The 21,538-nt window shown below is 40.2% G+C and overlaps 1 protein-coding gene across 3 annotated transcripts in view; it reads left to right on the forward strand.

Moving 5' to 3' along the window:
- Positions 1–6,158: 6,158 nt before the first annotated feature.
- Positions 6,159–21,538, forward strand: part of SLC26A3 (solute carrier family 26 member 3) — a 47,504-nt gene continuing 32,124 nt past the window's right edge. For 2 of the 3 annotated variants that reach the window (XM_045494438.1, XM_045494437.1), the window contains exon 1: positions 15,600–15,731. The gene's annotated coding sequence lies outside the window, so the exon portion shown is untranslated. Of the gene's footprint in view, positions 6,335–15,599; positions 15,732–21,538 lie in introns of those variants that run through there. The other variant, XM_045494439.1, reaches the window with a different exon arrangement.

Consider the following 21,538-nt stretch of genomic DNA (forward strand, 5'->3'; position numbering starts at 1 on the left):
CCCACTCATGTTCTGTTGCTGTCTCTCAAAAGTAAATATATTTTTTAAAAAGCTTGTTTTAAATCTCCCAACAAACAAAAGTCCAGGGCCAGAAGGCTTCCCAGGGGAATTCTACGGACATTTAAAGAGGAGTTAATACCTATTCTTCTCAAACTGTTCAAAAAAAATAGAAATGGAAGGACAACTGCAAACTCCTTCTACAAGGCCAGTCACCTTGATTCCAAAACCAGACAAAGATCCCACTAAAAAGGAGAATTATAGGCCAATATCCCTGGTGAACATGGAAGCAAAAATTCTCAATAAGACACCAGCAAATTGAAGCCAACCATACATTAAAAGAATTATTCACCATGATCAAGTGAGATTTATTCCTGGGCTGCAGGGACGGTTCAATATTCACAAACTAATCACCATGATACACCACGTTAATAAAAGCAAGGATAAGAATCATATAATCCTGTCAATAGATGCAGAAAAACCAGTTGACAAAATAGAGCATCCATTTTTGATTAAAAACCCTCAACAAAGTAGGGAGACATGGAACATACCTCAACGCCAGAAAGGCCATATATGAAAGACCCACAGCTAATATCATCCTCAATGGGGAAAAGCTTTTCCTCTATGGTTAGGAATAAGACAGGGTTGTCCTCTCTCACCATTACATTTAACATAGTACTGGAAGTCTTAGCCTCAGCAATCAGACAACAAAAAGAGATAAAAGGCATCCAGTTCGGCAAGGAAGAAGTCAAACTTTCACTATTTGCAGACTACATGATACTCCATGTAGGAAACCCAAAAGACTCCATCAAAAAATTTCTAGAACTAATACATCAATTCGGCAAGGTTGCAGAATATAAAATCAATGTACAGAAATTTGTTGCATTTCTATACACCAAAAATTAAGTCACAGAAAAAGAAATCAAGGAATCAATCCCACTTGCAAATGCACCAAACACAATGAGATATGTAGGAATAAACCTAACAAGAAAAGTGAAAGATCTGTAGTCTGAAAACTATAGAACGTTTATGAAAGAACTTGAAGAGGACACAAAGAAATGGAAAAACATTCCATGCTCATGGATTGGAAGAAAAAAACACTGTTAAAATGTCTATATTACCCAAAGCAATCTACACATTTAATGCAATCTCTATCAAAACACCACCAGCATTATTCACAAAGCTAGAACAAACAATCCTAAAACCTGTATGGAACCACAAAAGACCCCAGATAGTCAAAGCAACCCAAAGCTGGAGGCATCACAATTCCAGATTTCTAACTATATTACAAAGCTGTAGTCATCAAGACAGTCTGGTACTGGCACAAAAACAGACACATAGATCAACGGAACAGGACAGAAAATGCAGAAATGGACCCACAACTATATGGTCAACTAATCTTTGACAAAGCAGGAAAGAATATCCAATGGAAAAAAGTCTCTTTAATAAATGGTGTTGGGAAAACTGGACAACAACATGCTGAAGAATGAACTTGGACCACTTTCTTACACCATACACAAAAATAAACTCAAAATGGATGAAAGACTTAAACGTGAGACAGGAAACCATCAAAATCCTAGAGGGGAATGCAGGCAGCAACTTCTTTGACCTCAGCCAGAGCACCTTCTTACTAGACACATCACTGGAGGCAAGGGAAACAAAAGCAAAAATGAACTATTGGGACTTCATCAAGATAAAAATCTTCTGCACAGCAAAGGAAACAAACAACAAAACTAAAAGGTAGCCTATGGAATGGGAGAAGAGAGTTGCAAATAACGTATCTTATAAATGGTTAATATTCAAAATCTATAAAGAACTTAAGAAACTCAACACCCAAAAAACAAATAATCCAGTAAAGAAATGGGCAAAAGACATGAATAGACACTTCTCCAGAGAAGACATCCAGATGGCCAACCGACACATGAGGAAATGCTCAACATCACTCAGTATCAGGGAAATACAAATCAAAACCATGATGAGATACCGCCTCACATCTGTCAGAATGACTAAAATTAGCAACACAAGAAGACACAGGTGTTGGCGAGGATGTGGAGAAAGGGAAACCCTCTTGCACTGTTGGTGGGAAAGCAAACTGGTGCAGCTGCTCTGGAGAACAGTATGGAAGTTCCTCAAAAAGTTAAAAATAGAACTACCCTATGATTCAGCAACTGCACTAGTAGGTATTTGCTGAAAGGATACAAAAATACAGTTTCAAAGGAGTACATGCACCCTGATGTTTATAGCAGCATTACAATAATAGCCAAAATATGGAGAGAGTCCAAATGTCCATCCATAAAGAAGATGTGACATATATACAATGGAATATTACTCAATCATTGAAATGAATAAAATCTTGCAACAACATGGATGGAGTTACAGTGTATTATGCCAAGCAAAATACGTCAGTTAGAGAAAGACAAACACCATATCTTTTCATCCATATGTGGAATTTAACAAACAAAACAGATGAACATATGGGAAGGGGGATAAAAGAGAGAGGAAAAGAAACCATAAGAGACGCTTAAAGATGGAGAACAAAGTGAGGGCTATGGGTGGATGGGAGGTGGGCTAGATGCGTGGTGAGTATTAAGGAGGCACTTGTCATGAGCACCAGGTGTTGTATGTAAGTGATGAATCGCTGAATTCTACTCCTGAAACCAATACTGCACTGTTTGTTAACTAGCATTTAAATAAAAATTTAAAAACAGCAAAGCAGCATCATTAGCTGCTTCTCTGACTCAGCTGTCCTATCTCCACCTTATAAGGTCCCTGTGATGACACTGGGCCACCCAGATAATCGAAAGTAAACTCCCATCTCAAGATCCTTAATCACATTTGCAAAGTCCCTTTTGCATTTCAAGTAATGTGTTCACTGGTTCCAAGAATTAGAATGTGGATATCTTTAAGGGACCATTATTCAGCTTACAACCGTATTATTATAATAATAGACTTGACCTCAGGGATCTACTAAAAGGGTCTCAGAGACCCCAAGGGTCCTTCTTGGCGGTTCTACAGAGATTCAAACCTGTTTAAACAAAATAGGAGTATTTTCTCCCCCATTTTACAGTTGAGGCATAAGTAATTCAAGGCTGGCATGGTGGTTCCACAGGGTCAGGGATTCAGAATTGTTTCCTCTTATTCCACCTTAATCTGTAGGATTCAAGGTGGTTTGTCTTCAAAAGTGTTGCCTTCATCTACATGATTCAAGATGACTCATTGCCACATCCAAAATCCAATGAGAAGAAGAAAAAGGTGGAAGGAGGACTCTATCTCTAAAAGTCAGGCTTAAAAACTGTTTCCAACCCTTCTGCCCTTACCTAGTTGGCCAGATCTGATCATGTGGTTACACCAGCTGCAAGGGCACTTGGAAAGATAGCTGGGCCATCAGGGATCCAGCTAAAAACACCACTGGAATTGGATAGTCTCTACATCCATTCTCCCAAGGAAAATCCAACCTGATGATGGAAATTACCAACGACAGCACAGCCAAGAAATTCTCAAAGAAATGAAACCAGACCAAACTTTACCTGCAGCCTACCTCTGAGCTTTTCAATAGCATGAGCCATTACTTTTTCTTTATGTTGAAACCTATCTGATTTGGGGATTTATTTTAGGGTTATTTGCATCCAAAAGCTATCTACTTCAGTAACAATATAGTATTTTCCCAACAAAAAAGTGGGAATACAGAGTTTTACAAGTTCATATGCACTAAAGGGACAGTGACACAGATGATTTAAAATTGGAATCATTGCAAAAAATTGGGAGTGGGGTGGAGAATGGCCATTAGTTTTAATACTAATTTTAGTTGTGACAAAGCTTCCTTATTAGCTAAAAACCCAACAGTAAAAAAACTTTTTTGAGAAGCCTTGAGAAGTATGGATTCAAGAGTCTAACTTCTTTACCTGGACAAGCTGTAAGACTGTAATAGAAGATAATATTGTTCAACACAAAATCAAAGATATCTTATGGGGGCTGTCAGAGAGTCTTTAGGGTGTCAGAAACCTTGGCTCTTCTACCTTGTTCTACTTCCCTAGAGCTGTTGCCTATATCCACATGGTCCAAAATAACTCACCACCACATCTGAAATCCTCTCAGCAAGAAAAATAGAAGCAAAATCATTCCCTGGCCCTGTAAGGGCCATGAATTTTAATCAAGGAAATTCATGTATCACGAATCCTTTAGATTTTCCTAGAAGAGGAAGGAGAAGGAGAAGAAGAAAATGAAGAAGGAAAAGAAGAAGAAGAAGAAGAAGAAGAAGAAGGGGAAGGGGAAGAAGGGGAGGAGGAAGAGGAGGAGGAAGAGGAGAAGAGGAAGGAAGGCAATCATTTATATAATTTAATTTGAATTTTAAACAATATTTTTTCCTAATGCTGTAAAATAAGCTGGATGGATGGATGAATAGATGGATGATAAAAGACAAATCGCAGCAAACTTGTTAGAAAATTACATCAAGAGCAAGAAGATGCTGATTTTTGTTGCAAGAACTGGAGATTTTGCAATGCACACCCTGAAACTCACAATAGATATGGGAATGCCCAATTCATACTCTTGGGTGTCAAACTTTTCCTTTTATAAACACAGGGGGGAAATATCTAAGAACTTGAATATGAGGAAATGAGTTACCTCAAACTAACAGGAAAGAAAGGATAAAGACAAAAATGAATATCTGCAGACAGGAAAGGGTTAACCAAGGGGTCTGAGCCTTAATTGCTGAGTCTGGTCTCACCAAATACCTTAATATCAAGAAGAGGGACTAGATGGTCAAAAGTTTATTTATGACAACATTGTTTCGAAGAGTGAAAGACAAGCCAATGGGACTTAACACAATTTGAAGATTTTTCAGGGCTCTATAAATGTTTGAAGTAGAAGATAACATTTGGGGGCTGATAACTCACTTAAATTAAATGTAAGGTAATGAACTTTGAGCTAACGATTATGTCTCTAAAGATAATAGCCTGTCCTCTGATCTTGGCTGCCTTTCCTTGCTAGGTTAGCTTCCATCATAGAGTGTGGCGGTAAAAAAAATCTTTTTTAGTTTATTTATTTATTTAGAGAAAAAGAGAGAGAGCACAAGCAAGGGAGGGGCAGAGAGAGAGGGAGAGAGAGAGAGAATCCCAAGCGGGCTCCCCTCTCTGCACAGAGCCCAGATGCAGGGCTCGATCCCACCAACCGTGAGATCATGACCTGAGCTGAAATCAAGAGTTGGACGCTCAGACACGCAACCGACTGAACCACCCAGGCACCCCACGATAAAATATTTTTTAATGTTTACTGGCACAAAAGAGAAAAGTCGATCGGAATCCTGTTTTTAATTTTTTTGGAGATAGAGCAAAACAGCACTAACTGTAATTAGCATTAGTGAATTTGTCAAGAAAACTCCTCCCTTTTCAATAAAGGGAGTCAATTTTTCTTCCCTTTCATACCCAAGTGCCCATGATTTATATGTTCTTTCCCTCTATTTCTACAATTTCGATTACATGGTAAAGAATGCGATAAAGCTGGCTATACTTGCCTATTCAATCTCTTCATAATGAATTCAACAAATATCCAGTGATTATAAATAGTAATAACACTAGGACAAGCAGTTCTTAAAATTACAATGGGTTGCATTCCTCAAAAAGATCTAATAAATCAAAAGATTGTCCATCAAATCTGATTTCCTCATAAGAACAATGCTTCAGTAGCAGAGTTATGTTTGTTTGTAACCAAATGCCTGATGCTATCTATCTATACATATATTTTTAGAAATGACCACAGCATTCACATCTGATCAATTCTAAATTATATGCCTGTGTACTATTCAATAATACACTTTTCAATACATTTTTCAATGTGTACATAAATCAAAGGCCAACGCAGTCCAAAAAATAAACTGTACAGATGATATTTATTTGAGAGGGCCTATGAAGAATTTTGTCAAGATGATCAGTGAGGCTCGGAGGGCACTGTTGAGCACTCCTAGGAATGGTTGTGCCTGGGGCTCAGGAGACAGATGGTTCCTGGGAAATGATCTATGTCAAGTGAGGGGAGGTGAGCCCACCGCTCTGCCTCACACACTAGCAGAGGGGGAGGAGGGGAAGAAGAAAGAAGACAGAACCCGAGGGCATAAGTACCTGGTTACACCGGATGGTATCTGCTTTTACCCAGCCGTGGTTGGTTCTTCTGGGAAACTCCTATACAAGGCTTATCTGCTTTGCTTATTTTAGCCACTATTTGCTTCCAGTTCTTCTGTTCGGCATTTGCAGAGGTAGCAATGTCTACCTGTCCTATGAGCACATCCAGAGGAAAAATAGAATTTTTGTCTTGCACCCACCAAATCCTTTAAAAATCTTCAAAGGTCAGTGCTATTTAAACAGATACGGAAGGTAAAAGATTATTATAATTTCTCTTCTTATCTAAATCTATTGATATAATGGAAAATTCTATGCTCTCTCTTGATTAGCTTTGTTTGTTGAAAAACACAGTTGAAGTGGTGGAAGGGGATGTTCATTTTTATTCTCTGTATTTCCATACGATGTAACTCTCTTTCTCTATTTTTTTTTTTTTTACAATGTGCATGCGTAACTTGTGAAAGTAGAAAGTGAACATGGAAAGGACAATAGACAAATGGATTGATTTGAGTCAAATTAAGGAAAAGTAGAAAAGAAAATGAAATACTTTGATAGAGAGAGATCTTGATGCAAATTCTTGAGGACTGAGTAGCAAATTTGGGGCTTCATCCACTTACCTGCTGTTTTTTACTCAACAAATACTCAATGAGAATTTACAGAAAGGACTCAGGGGTGGGAAGGAAAAGGGCTTGACTGTAGGAAAACTTTGCTTGAGGAGTACCCTGAACTGTGCTAGTATGGACCCAAAGTAACAGTAATTTTAGATGTTCTTAGTTTGAGAAGCTGCAGCGTGGCTTAAAGGGAACATTCTTGTAGGCAACTAGAAGAATGAGATTTACACCTGAATGAGTAGAGAGAGAGATAGATGCTGATTTTGGAACCATGACTGTAAAGAGAATGAATTCCTCTAAAAGAGTGAATGTAGAGTTAGAAAAGCAGACGAACAGGGGCACCTGGGTGGCTCAGTCGGTTAAGCATCTGACTTCAGCTCAGGTCATGATCTCATGGTTTGTGAATTTGAGCCCCGCATCGGACTCTGTGCTGACAGCTCAGAGCCCGGAGCCTGTTTCGGATTCTGTGTCTCCGTCTCTCTCTGCCCCTCCCTCACTCACACTCTGTCTCTCTGTCTCTCTCTTTCAAAAATAAATAAACATTAAAAAAAAAAAAAGTGGAGGAACAAAACAAAGCCCAGGCAACCAGAGGTGATGGCCGATAGAAGAACAAGCCAGAAGGTGACTGCTCTCAGAGATAGAAGAATAAAGAGAATTTACGATCATGGACAAAAGGATAAGAATTCCAGAAAATAAGCAAAAAGTGTAACATGTGACATCAGGAACTAAGAAAATGACCAAAAAGGACCCCTTTGTTTTGGCATAAAATAAAAATAGATCCATTCAGTCTTATGAGTGTCCAGATGTCCGGAGTCTTGGTGACTCTTACTGTTTCTTGTTGGAAACCTTTACTGTTTACTAGAAAATTCTACCATGATGAAGCTGGTGCGAAACCCTGCCAACTCTTTTACAACCCTCCCAAGATGAAGTTGGCTTCCTTCCAAACCGTTAAGGAATGTTGGCAATAACGCCCATTGTTGTACTGGGAGTCCCACCTCTGCAATGAAGATGGGGGATGGGAGGGGAGCCCGGAATGGTGAGGTCAGAAGGTTATAATATTATCTTCAAACATATAAAAGGTAATCCTTCATTCCAATATTGCTATTAAGAAGTCTTATCACACCACCACACATAATAAAACAAACTGGAGTGACAATAAACAATAAAGGAAATGTGACTTAAGCTTGGAATCAGAGTTGTGAGCCCCAGGTGACCGTCTTCAAGTTTGGACAAAATGTACTTCCTGCAAATGTTTCGGCATCACCTCCCACTCCCTCTGTGCACCACGCCCACCCCTGGATTCACCCAGGATGACTTGGCCTCCACGAGGTCACTCTGATCTAAAGGCTTCCACCCGACTGTGCTCTACGGGATTGCTTCTCCTCTTCCCAGTGTGCTTTTTTCTAAACCAAGTCTCAAACTGAACCAAAATAAAAGACATCAAAAGGTTTAATTTGCTTCTTTCTCTTCTTCTTCTTCTTCTTCTTTTTTTTTTTTTTTTTTAGAGAGAGCATGGGCTCTCTTTTGAGTACATGGGCCCATGAGGGCAGGTGCAGAGGAAGAGAGAGAATCTTAAGCAGGCTCCACGCCAAGCTCAAGGCCGATCTCACAACTGTGAGATCGTGAGATCATGACCTGAGCCTAAATCCATCCAGTTGCTTAACCAACTTAGCCACCCGCACACTCCTGATTTGCTTCCGATCGCTGATTGCTGGTTTGTTGGAATCTTTTTTCTCCATTCTGAAATTCGAGTTTCCATCCAGTGCCTGATTTTGACACTAAGAGGTATTAATAGAGATTCATATTAAACTGGGAATTATTTTCTTTGATGGATAGGAATCGTTTGGGGGTCTGTCTTTACAAATTAACAAACAAATAACTGTCTTATTGCCTAAATCCTGAAGGAAACAGAGAAAGATGCTCTGCATGGGCAAATTGAATCTGTGAAAAAACACCCTGGGCTCTATTAGAAAAATCAGTAATGACTGAAAGTCAAGACCTAACAGTTAATCTAGGAGAGTTGAAGTTTTCTAGTTCTCTTCCCGACTGAGAGATTTGCCTCCTGGTATAATTTCTGCCCATTTTGTCAATGACATCTGGGGATGCACCTTCATTTTGCCAGGAAATTTGTTTTCATGTACTCAGCCAAACACTTAAATGGTCAACTCTGAAGAAAAATCAGGTTACTTAAATAGTTATTTAATACAGTTATTAAATGAGTTATTTAAATGAATAAATATTTAAATGAGTCCACTAATCGTTATATACAAACGGATATGTTTGACACGTCAGTGTAGCCGCGGTATTAAATCTATTAGTTCTCCTCTATAATTTTCATATTTCTTGGCTTTTGGGAATCTGATGAGAACTATGGCCACTGAAAAATTCACACTTGCACACTCACACACATGTTTTTACGGAGCGCTAATGGGGTTTCTGAATTCTAACCCAGACAGGCATTTCTGTTACATTCAACTTGGGTTTGATTCATGAAAATTTTATCCGGAGGCTCTTCTAGTAGAATTCAGTACATTTCGTAGGCCACGCCATGTTGTAGAAGAGGGTGATACCAGGCTACTAAAATAAAAACACCCATCTCGAAAGTGTTATGAGTCACGTGATACCACATCTGAAACAACTTTGTGGATGGAAACTTCGTGGTTTAGAACATGAACATCAAATGTCTTCGACTTCTCTTTTTTATAAGTGCTCATTTTCTTCTTCAATTAAGCAGATTCTTCCACCATAAATGAAGAATGGGATAAAAAGGATTTATCTCAACCCAAATTTTCAGCTGGTATCAAATTATGATTTTAGTGCAAATTTGAAAGTCTGTTTTCTATTAAAAGAGAGATAGATAATGCTGGTCTTTCATATTCATGCTTTAAATCAATATGCGTATTTATTTGTGATAGTCACTCAAAAGCCTTTTAGAGCACCGGTGATATTTCCAACACTGTGCCAGGGATAGAAAGATAAATAAATAAGACACATGTTTATTTATTTATTTATTTATTTATTCCATGTTCAGGAAATGGGAAAATGTTGAAAATCCAAGAGAAGTATTTAATTCAAGGCATCATGTCAATTGTGATGATGAAAAGATTATGAAGAAAAGATTTATTTCCTAGGATATGTGTAAATCAGTAACATTTGTTATGTTAAGGCTCCATAGCTGCTAATTTTTTAAGAGTGCTCCTAAGTTATAATCATACAATGGCATTAAAAATAGTTAGCTAACGTATCCTCCCAAAGCTTTACACCCTTGAAACTTGAGCTAACCTTTTGAGGAATATTTCTTATTTTGTTGTTTGAAGAAAAACATTTTGCTTTAAAAAAAAAAAAGGAATAAAACAGGCACTCATCTAATGGCTAAAATTGCACAGATCAATAATACGAAATGTTGGTGAAGATGAGGAGTAACTGGAATTGTCATACATGGACGGTGGGAAGTTAAACTGGTAAAACTACTTTTGTAAAACAAGTTGGTAGTTTCACGTAAAGTTAATATATTCCTATGCCATGACCCAGCAATGCTTCTAAGTCATTATACAATAGAAATTAAAACACGTGTCCAAAAAAGACTTGTACAAGAAAGTTTATAATCACCCCAGATTGGAAACAACCCAAATGTCCGTCAACAAGAGAATGTACAAACAAATTTTGGTGCATTCATCCAGTGGAATACTATTCAACAATTTAAAAATGGGCAGCTAATACGTGTAGCAACATAGGTGAACCTCAAAAATATTACACAGTGAGGGGCACCTGGGTGGCTCGGTCCGTTGAGCGTCTGACTTCAGCTCTGGTCATGATCTCAGGGTTCGTGGGTTCGAGCCCCACGTTGGGCTCTGTGCTGACAGCTCACAGCCTGGAGCCTGCTTGGGATTCTGTGTCTCCCTCTCTCTCTACCCCTCCCCTGCTTGCACTCTCTCTCTCTCTCAAAAATAAATGAACATTAAAAAAAAATTTTTTTAATATTATGCGGTGAGACAGAAACTACACAGAAAAGAGAACATACTGTATGCCCCATTTACATGAAGTTCTAGAACAGACCAAACTAATCAAAGGCGATAGAAATCAGAACAGAGGTTGCCTCTGGGGGTGGCTGAGATTGACTGAGAAGAGGCATGAAGACATTTTCTGGGGAACTGAAATGTTCCATACTTTGATGGCATGGGTGTTACATGGGATGGCAGGCAGAATATGGCCCCCAAGGACATCCATATCCTAATGCTCCAAACCTGTGAACATGTTATCTTAAGTGGCACAAAGGACTTTGGGAATATGATTGATGTTAAGGGCCTTGAGATGAGGACACTATTTGAGTGGGCTCAATCTAATCATATGAGTCCTTAAAAGTAGAGAATCTTTCCCACCTATAGTCAGAAAGAGAAAATGGCAACAAAAGTAAGGACAAAGAAATGTTAACACTGCTGGCTTTGAATATGGAGGAAGGGGTTAAGATCCAAAGTATGTGGAATGTCTGTAGAAACTAGAAAAGGCAAGGAGGTAGATTCTCCTCTAGAGCCCACGGAAAGGAACACAGCTCAATCAACACCTTGATTTTAGTCCAGTGAGTTCTACAGAACTATAAGATAATAAATTTGTGCTGTCTTAAGCTACTAAATTTGTGGTTATTTGTTACAGGATCAATAGAACCTAATACAAGTGGGTATTTGTCAAAACTCACAAAACATACCTTTAAGATTTGTATATTTCGCTGCATGTAAATTACACCTTGAGTGGCTTGAATTGTCCCCCCCCCCCCAAAGATATGTTAAAGTCCTAACTAGGTACTTCAGAATGACCTTATTTGGAAATAGGGCCACTGTCATTAGTGAAAATGAGGTCATACTGAAGTAGGATGGGCCCTTAATCTAAAATGACTAGTCTCCTTATAAAAAGAAGGGAAGTCAGAGACACAGTGAGAGCACCAATTGCTGCCAGAGGCAGGAATCAGGACTGCGCAGCTGCCAGCCACAGAACACAGGCTTGTGGCCACCCCCAGAAGCTAGGAGGAGGCAAGGAAGGATTCCACCCAGGGTCTCTCAGGGGACCGAGCCCTGTGACACCTTGCTTTTGGATTTCTGGCCTCCGAAACCTGTGGGAGAATAAATTTCTGTTGTTTCAAGCCACTTAGTTGATGGTACTTTGTTATGATCACCCTAGGAAACTCATACCTCAAATTTTAACACAAAAGAAACCTGCAGTAGGAAAAAGAAATGTTAACAATGTTACAGATGCAGTTGAAGCCCTGTCAGTAGGTCTTCCCTGGTAAATTTCCTCCGACTCACCACAAGAGTAACCTCTCTCCTTAATTTCTTATCATTCCATTGCTTGCTTTTAGACAGTTGCTATGTGTCTCTGAATCGTATGTATTTTTCATGTTTTTTTTTAGCTTCATACGAACAGAATCATGTTGCACTTACTTCATAATATTTTTCACTCGATTTCTGCTTACCAGATGAATTCGTGTTATGTGCAGCTCTAATACATTAATTTTCATCACTGTATGCAATTCCATTTTATGAACAAAGAATAATTTCTTTATCCATCGTCTTATAATTGGACACTTAGGATATCCACCCCACCACCATTAAAACATTGCTGCTATGAACATTTCCCAACATTTGGCAACATTTCTGAAGGATATGTACTTCAGAGAACCGCCAAGTCTCAGAATAGGTGTGTCCTCAACTGGACAAGACAGTGCCAAACTGCTCTCTAAAGTGATTGCCCCGGTTTATACTCACAACAACAGTGTAAGAGTTCCTATTGTTCCACATCCTGGTACCCTTGGCATTTTCAGGCATTGCAGGCAAAAGAGATTTACCACGAAGTAAATGGAGCTCAACTTTCAGAGCCCTTCATTTTCCTGGGGCCCTTTAAAGCGCTGCAGCTCATTTCGTATTTGTAATTTTGTATTCTTTTTCTTAAAATGAACTCCACAAATTATATAAACTTCAGGCTCCACCAAATCCAGTTCCACCCCTCCGAATGAAAGGTGTGAGATGTACCTCACCGTGGTTTTGATTTACTTTTCCAGATTACTGGTGAACATCTTTTCATCTATTAACTGGCAGTTCAGGTTCCCCGGAAATTGACAGTTCATATGGAGATTTTGCCTCTTGTCTTGTTGACTCGTAGAAGTTCTTTGTATATTCTGGACATGAATCTTTCTGAAGACTTAACTGGGGCAAATATCTTGTCCAGTCTAACAGCTTGTCTTCACTTTTGTTACAGGGAATTTCATTTTTAATTCAAACAGAGTAGGGTTTATTGATAGCAAATTCCTTTACGATGTGCACAGTTTTGTGACTTGTTTAAGAAAATACGTCATCCCAAGGTTTCGATGGTATTCTTTTTTTTTTTTTTCTGAAAGTTTAAAAATTTTGCTTTTTACATTTAGGTCTTTCGTCAACGTAAAAACTTTTTTGTGTGTATGTTGTGAACTTGGGGTCTAAATTGTACTTGTTGTACGTAGATAACCATCCTGGAGCAGTTCACCTCTTCTCTGCTATAATGCAGCCTCCATCGTATATTAAGTTTTAATATATGTTTCTGGCCTTCCATTCTATTCCATTTGTGTCCCATAGCACAACGAGAGAGTGAATTAACAAAGCTTTGTAATACGTCTTTATACCTGACAGAGCGAGTCTTCCCATTTTTTCCTCACCAGAATAGTTTTGACTCTCTTGGCCCTTTTTTGCTTCCATACAAGTTTCAGGACAAGTTCCTCAAGTTCTATGGGGGGAAAACTTTTAGACTGGTATTGCAGTAACATTTAATGTAACAGAGTAATTTGTAATAGGTTAATTTATCTTTGATATTGAGCCTTTGCCTTCATGAAGATAGATGGCTGTACATTTTTCTCAAGTTTCCTTTGGTCCCTAGTAATGTTTTGCAATTTTCTCTATAAAAGTCTTATGTGTCTTTGGGTAAAATTTATTCCTACCTGTCCTAATAGCTTTTGTTGCTGTTACCGATGACACCTTTCTTTCTTTACATTTTCTGTTTAGTTATTGTTAGTATGTAGGAATGCTTTTGATTCATCTTTGTTCAACTTGTATCCTGTCACCCTCACCAAACTATTGTTTGTTCCAAAATAAATCATTTTTAGTATGATTCATGGTTCTGAGAATCTATCTTTACATGCACTATTTTCTAATTCTTTTAGCAACCAAACCTAAGAACACAGTTTGATCAATGCACAATAGTTCAAAAGCACTATTATATGCTCTAAATGATGCCATATCTAACTCAATTACACAGTTAGTATCTGGTTGAGCCAAGTTTAAAAATACAGGTTACATTGGGGCGCCTGCGTGGCTCAGTCAGTTGGGCGTCCGACTTCAGCTCAGGTCATGATCGCACGGTTTGTGGGTTCGAGCCCCGCGTTGGGCTCTGTGCTGACAGCTCAGAGCCTGGAGCCTGCCTCAAGTTCTGCGTGTCCCTCTCTCTCTGCCCCACCCCCGCTCACATTCTGTCTCTCTCTCAAAAATAAATAAACATTAAAAAGATTTTAAAAAATACAGGTGACATTAATTTAGAACAAACTCTAGTGACTCGTCCAAATTCTTTTGGAATTGTGTTGTGTGGAATATAATTCATCCATTTAACTGTCATTCCACCAGTTCTGTGATAGGTTTATTCTAGCTACTTATTCACAGTAGTGAATAAGACAGTCCAAGGTCCCTGCTTGTATGGAGCTTTCTTTGTAATGAGGGGGGCAACCATTACAAGAAGTCGCAAAAACATTTATCTTAAAATTATGATGCTATGTTAGAAAAGTACAGGAAGCTACGGAACAATACCACTAGAGTAGCTGCTTTAGATTCCGGGATCAAATGGGCTCTCTCTGAGAAACTGAAGCTAGGTAAAGCCAGAGAGGCAGGGAAGAAGAGCGTTTAAGCAAAGGAAACAATGTCTAGAAGGAGGTGGAAAATTCAGGGGACTAAAAGACGCCACTGTGGCTGGAGTGGAGAAAACAATGGAGAGAGCAGGACCAGATGACGTTGGAGAGGTGAGCAGGGGAGGTATCATGCAAGACTTTGGAGGCCTTTCATCTTAAGGATAATTATTAGCTCCTCGAAGAGTCTAGCAGAAAGAGATCACAACTATGGGTGGCAAAGAGACTTGAGAGGACCGAGAGGAAGCTAGGGCAGCGTGGGGCTCTAGCAAGAGAGGGTGGTGGCACAGGTTAGGGAGACATGTGGAGATGGAAAATGATAGCTCTGGGATACATATTGGAAGTCGATTCATCAGGCCTTGATGATGATAGATTGGCTGGGGGTGGGGAGAGTGCAAGAGAAGAGTGTTTGCAACAGGTTTCTGACGTGAGTTCAGGGGGTGCTCTTTACTGGGAGGGGGAAGATTAGAGATGAAGCGGATTGGGGAGAAAAAAATCAAGTGTTCAGGTTTGGATGTGTCAAGTTTGACATGCCTACGGGGCATCCAAGTGGAGATGATGAGTAGGCAGTTAAATATGTGGGTCTGGAGGGCTGGGGTTAGAAATTTGAAAGTCACTAGGACCTCCCTTCTAGACTGACAGGTCAAATGTCAAGGAGGTAACACTTGCAGAGATTTGTTTTTAACTTACATGTGCACCTCTCTGTGTAAATTTCTGCAAACCAATAAAACTCTCTCTCTCTCTCTCACTCTCTCATGCACACACACACACACACACACGCACACAGAGTGCAGTGAGTGGTATAATCTCACAAGGAACTTGAGGAAACCGTTGTCACCATCCCTTCTGCTGATCGGAGTCTCAAAGGTCAAGACCACATTGGAGTCTTTCCATTGTTGTAAAAGTTAATGAAAGTTAATTATTAAAGCTGACAGAACGGTAATTTCCCCACTGCCTTACATAACCTACATATAGACATCTCCACACATATGGATGCATTCAGAGCCTATAGACCTAAGTGGATGGACACTTCTGAGAACCTGACAACTTATCTCAGAAATTTTCTGCTGTCGCTGAAGTGACTCACTGAGTGTGTCCCAGGTAGGAACCAAACTTACGATCATTTTACTCCAACTGGTCTGCTATTTCTTGAATATGGTATGTCTTCTGGTCGAAACCTATTTAGAAGTTAGGGTTGCATGAGCAGGAACGAATGATTCCACTAACAATAGGTTTAAAATGTATGCCCAGAGCTCTAGCGTTGTGAAGTAAATATTTGAGTAGACTTTGATTTAACCAAATAAATCGTTGTCTGCATTGTTAAGCTTTAAATAGCCTTTTCAACAATAGTAGAGGTTTTTGCCTTAATTATTCACATAATTCTTTTAACTCCAGACCCAAATCTGACTTTATAGGTAAATCATCTATTCTGAAGTTTGGGAAAGAAAGCAAGCTTTTAGGAACGGTTTTTCTAGGAGATAGAATCAGCTGTTAGAAGGTGTTGAGAAAGACCCTTTGGTCCAGAGGTGAGGGATTTATCTGCTAGACACCCCCAGAAAGTCCAAGAAAGGAAGCAGAGGGAGGAGAAAAGGGAATGAAGCAAGTAGGAGAGAGAGAGAAAAAAAGGGAGAGAGAGAGAGAGAGAGAGAGAGAAGGAAATTGTCACTGGAAAGTAGTAGAACGCCATATGCCATGAGTAATGAACTGTGCATGGGTACTTATCCTATGGATTACCAGCCCTAATGAGATAAAATTTCTTTCTTTCTTTAAAATGCCAAGAAAAGGTAACCGAACAGCCTTTAAATATGCAAGTGAGAGACTAAGTATTAAATCATGTGACTAAATAATTCTCTTTTCCCAAGTGAAATTATTGTCATTCAGAGAAACAATGTAGTGAAAGTTAGCCACAAAAAGATGGTCCCTATTGAGAATTTAGGAGACAACTATTTGATTTCAGAAACAAGTCTTTTACAGCGAGTAAATACATACCTAGCCTCTTCCATCTGGATAAATAAATGAGTATGTACATAAATTGACCAATGTATCAGTATCTACTAAATAGCTCGTATTCAACCAAGACACAAAACGGTTCACAAAGTGAGAATGGCCCGTATTTTGTGCATGTGATACTGAGAGTAGAGACATGGGGGGAGGGGCTCTCGGCTCAAGGTCCCCACCTGGAACTCTGTTCTCTGGCCTTGTCTCTCTTCGGAGTTAGGGCAATTGGGCGCCCCACGGCAACATGGCAGGAGGGGGTGTGTTTCTGAGAGAATCACTCACAAGCCCTGACTTCTTGTCCTGGCTCTGTCACTTACTAGCTGTGAGACTTGGGAAAGTCAGGTATCTCCTCAGATCTCAATTTCTCCACCTGTGAATTGGCAATAACAATGTCTACCTTCTGTGCCTACTTCTTAGGATAAACATTCAAGGGCAAAAAGTAAAAGTGCTTGGAAAAACTAAAGCCTTTATAGAAAGTGCAGGGATTCTCTTCATTCTTCTCTCACCTGCTGGGTCTGAAACTCCTTGCTGTGGCATATTTTAACATTTCTCTAACAACTTAGTTGTATGGCCAACCAAGAAGTTCTTCTGTTTCAGTTTTTGGGTCGCTATCCTTTGAACATGGTTTGCTCACATCCTGTTGCTTTCCCATCATCTCTCCCGAACTTATCTGTTCTTTCAGGTTTAACTCAAGACCCACAGTTCCTTCATGAAACCTTCCTCAATTCCAACCCACATTCATGGCCCTTCTTCTTACAACTTATTATCCGTGCCAATCGTTCTGGGCATTCCCCCTGTAAATGCATATAAACTTTGGAGTTTACCATTACAGTCATTTACCATTTCTTTATCTTTTGTCCCCAGTCTAGTTTATGTAAACAAACCTTTTGGGGCAATTACTCTATGTTATAATCTATGCAAAGGGAAAAAATGAGTAAGATTTAGGCCCTGCCGCCGGGAAAATGAGGCTAACTAGGGAGAGAAACTTGTAAACAAATCATGACAGTGTAGAACACTATGGTAGAGCAATACATACGAGGTATGTACAAGAAGGAAATGATTAACTCTTTCTCAGGGATTCCATGAAGGCCTTTCCACATCTTCTTATCTTACACAACTACGTTAGGGACAGAGTTCCTGACAAACAATAGGCCGATAAATGCTCGCTGAGGGAAGTGAAGGGACGAATCAATGTTCAGGGACAGCTGACTATTTTTAAGGATGAGTAGGAATTCACAAGGGGTTGGAAGAGAAGAACACACATAAAAGAAACGACATGCATGAAGGCACGGAAGGTATGGTAAATATGGGAGGAGGAGGAGAAGTTGAGAACCCAGTGAGATAGGCCAGAGCCAATACGTAAAGGGCCTTGCACACCATGCTATGAAGCTTAGATCGGCGCGTGCTTTCAAATATGTTAACATAAAACCAGTGAGAATGGACAACTGGTCACTCTGGATAAATGCAAAGCAGACATGAAGTCATAGAAAAGTTGGTAGCGCTAACGTTTTCAGACAGGTTCTGGTAGACTTTTGTTAAACCCAATTGACAACTTGTTTACCCAGTCAATATAAACTCTGTCGTGAGGCCATTAACGATGCAATTAAAGCTAAGAAGTGTGTTGACAACAGCCCTACTTGCAATCCTGACGACAGCCCTACAGGGAAGGTAATGGCGTCCTCTTCCACCACTAGGTAAACAGAAGCTTGGAGGGCTTGCCCCTAGCAACAGGGTTAAGCAGCGGCGAAGCCAGGTGTATTTAGCTGCCAAATCTCACTGTCTCCTACTGCACCTCCTATCTGCCTTGGGTTTGACTTCATTTTCAGCAGGATGGCCAATAATAATAATTGTGACTAAAAATGATTGTTAATAATAATAATAATGTTTAGTGCCTGAACTAATATGAAGCTAAAGTTAGGTTCCTAGAAGATGTTAAAAGGCCACTGTAGGGGTGGCTGGCTGGCTTAGTCGGGAAAGCATGGTACTCTTGACCTTGGGGTCACGAGTTTGAGCCCCATGTTGGGTGTAGAGATTACTTAAACAAATAAACTTTAAAAAATAAAAATAGAAAAACCGAAAGACCATTATAAATTAAGTCACAGAAACAAATTTCTTGAGTCAGCAATGCAAGACTCACTATGAGTGAGCAAGAGGTGTATGAATTATCCATATTATTTTGGCAAAAAACAAAAAACAAAAAACCAAAATTCCAAAATCTTTTCTTTTGGGCATCTTGCCTTGCTTGGGACTCTCTGGGGAAACTGCTCCACATCCTTGGTACCCTCACGGTGATCCATCACCCCTAATTGCTTTCTATGTCACTTTATCTCCTCTCTGCAGGGAAAAACTCTGGCCTCAAAAACAATCTGGAAGTGTCTGTGAGATGCTGATAGCTTTCGAAAGATCATCACTAAGACATAGGGGAAAACAGGAGTGTTTTTCACGTTCTAAGTGATAATGGACCCATCTGTTTCTCCTAATGAAATAGTTCTAGATTCAGATTTATAATATAGCTTAATTAATTACCCTGCCGTGTTTCAAAAGTGACTGAAATACACAGGAGTCACAGCATTGAACCAGAAATTATTGCCTGCCCCAGCCCATGACCCCTTCTGACCTCTCCTCTCAGCACGGATCCGCCCTCCCACCCACCACCCCCAGCCCAGTTACTCCTAATCACCATCTGGCCTTCTCCAGTTCCAGTGCCACCCTCTCCCTGATTCCATCTGGTTTGACACCAGCCAGAATGGGGGCTTTAGGCACCCTTGATTTCTGGTTCGTCTTCAGCTGTAGATTGCGGCTCCTCCTAAGTTGCTCACTGAATCAATTATTCTGCCTGTTCTTCTATATCTCCCTCCTCCCATAAGTATAGCTCTCAAGACACCACTGTATTTCCCATTGTCCAAGGGGCAATTCATGAAACAGGGCTGCTTCCCCTGGTTTTTCCTGACTGGCGCAGGGGTACCCAGAGATCCTACTGAAGGATGGGATCATTGAGCATCCACCCTGGGCAATAGTGGTACGGGTAACTACCATGACTGGGGGAGGTGGGGGCGGGGGGACTGGCAAATACTCTGCATACCTGCCTGCCTCCTGCTTTCAAATCACCACCAATTAGGGGCGCCTGGGTGGCTCAGTCGGTTGAGTGTCCGACTTCGGCTCAGGTCATGATCTGACGGTGCGTGAGTTCGAGCCCCACATCGGGCTCTGTGCGGACAGCTCAGAGCCTGGAGCCTGTTTCAGATTCTGTGTCTCCCTCTCTCTCTGCCCCTCCCCTGTTCATGCTCTGTCTCTCTCTGTCTCAAAAATAAATAAACGTTAAAAAAAATTTAAAAAACAAATCACCACCAATTAAAGAGAAATACTAGCACTGTTTTAGGAGCATCTGGGTTCAAATGAGCTGTTTCCTAGCAGAAAGGGCAGCGCTCGGAGAGACTAGAACACTTGGATAGATAAATGCTGAGGAGTGGAAAAGTCAAGGCCATTAGACATCTCTCAGCGGAGGGGGCAGGCAGTGCGGAGGTGCTCGGTAACTGGAAGGCAGGCGGTGACACTCAGTGCCTGGCTGCAGGGTGGAGATGGGCGGAACTGGGTGCAGGGTGGGGTTGGGGGGGTAATGCACATGATCATCCTTAATCACTAGAAATATCAAAAAGTTATTCATAAACCAGAATAGTTCAATTAAAAAAACTGAACCTCAGAAATCAAATCCAGGATTAAATTCCTGCTCAGGAAAAAAAAAAAAAAAAAAGCCGAGAAAGACGAGTGTGTATGACTGAGCCTCAGAACCACGTAGGTCTATACATATGCATATATGTGAGTCTACGTATATGACATGTATGTCACAAAGGCCAAAAAATTTTAAATAACACATCATTGGAAAGGAAATAAAAGTGGAAATGTGTACAAACAAGGCTTTGAGTTCTAAAATTATTAGGAGGAAAGATGCCTAAGAAAAAATTTCAATCCCCTAAAAGCCACTGACACCCTAGGAAACCCAGAGAGAAATGTGAGGCATGACGATAAATCAGAACATGAAAAGGCATATATTAATATGGGGGTAATCCTGGAGACGAGCCCGGAATTGTAATTCTAGGAACGAAGAAAAATTTTTTTCCAAGAATTTCCGAGGCAAGGTAATTTGTTCAGGTAAACAAACAAACAAACAAACAAAAAGTTAAGAAAATTGTTTTCAAATTCCTAACTAATGTAGGTCATCCTAAAGAATCCCAGAAACGATGAAACGGAGAATGACAGTAATTTATAACTATCTGGACCTTCTCCGGGCAGAATTGCCATCACGGTGGTTGATTCAGTGGCTCACATTGTGTGCTACGTGTGGACCAGGAGGCAGCAGCTTTGGAAGCAAGGATGGCAGCAAAAGAACAAACCACAAGACTGGAATGTGACCCTCAAGGTCTCTTTCTCTAAATTCTGGAAAGATTTCTTTAGCTGCCCTGATGCCTACCCTTGAGCGCTTCCTCTCGTAGTAGGTGCTTGGGGTGAGGAGGAACTTTCCAATGTGGGGCAGGATGGCGGGGTCCAGGCCCTTGATCCAGCTGGAGGTATGACGGAATCCACTCAAGAACCAGCCATGGTCATCCTCTGGCAAGGAAGCAAAGAGAAACGAAGTTATTTCCACCATCGATGTAACTGGAAAAAAAAAAAAAATCAAACCGTGTCTTAGCAGAGAAAAAACATACAGAAGCAAAAGGAAGAAAAAGAAGTACTTTCTTAAGAAAGAGTTGATGACTTTTTCTGGACAACTTGGTGAAGATAGGAGTAAAGTGACAAAACAGTGGAATCTCTCTTTTCTGTCCACGGCAGCATCTGACATATGAAATAAGGGCACGGTGCTGGCGTCTTCTCCATCCTAAGGGTGGCTAGGTGGGATACCTCACAGGATGAAA

Source organism: Leopardus geoffroyi, chromosome A2, assembly GCF_018350155.1.
Source record: "Leopardus geoffroyi isolate Oge1 chromosome A2, O.geoffroyi_Oge1_pat1.0, whole genome shotgun sequence".
In the NCBI taxonomy this organism is placed as follows: domain Eukaryota; kingdom Metazoa; phylum Chordata; class Mammalia; order Carnivora; family Felidae; genus Leopardus; species Leopardus geoffroyi.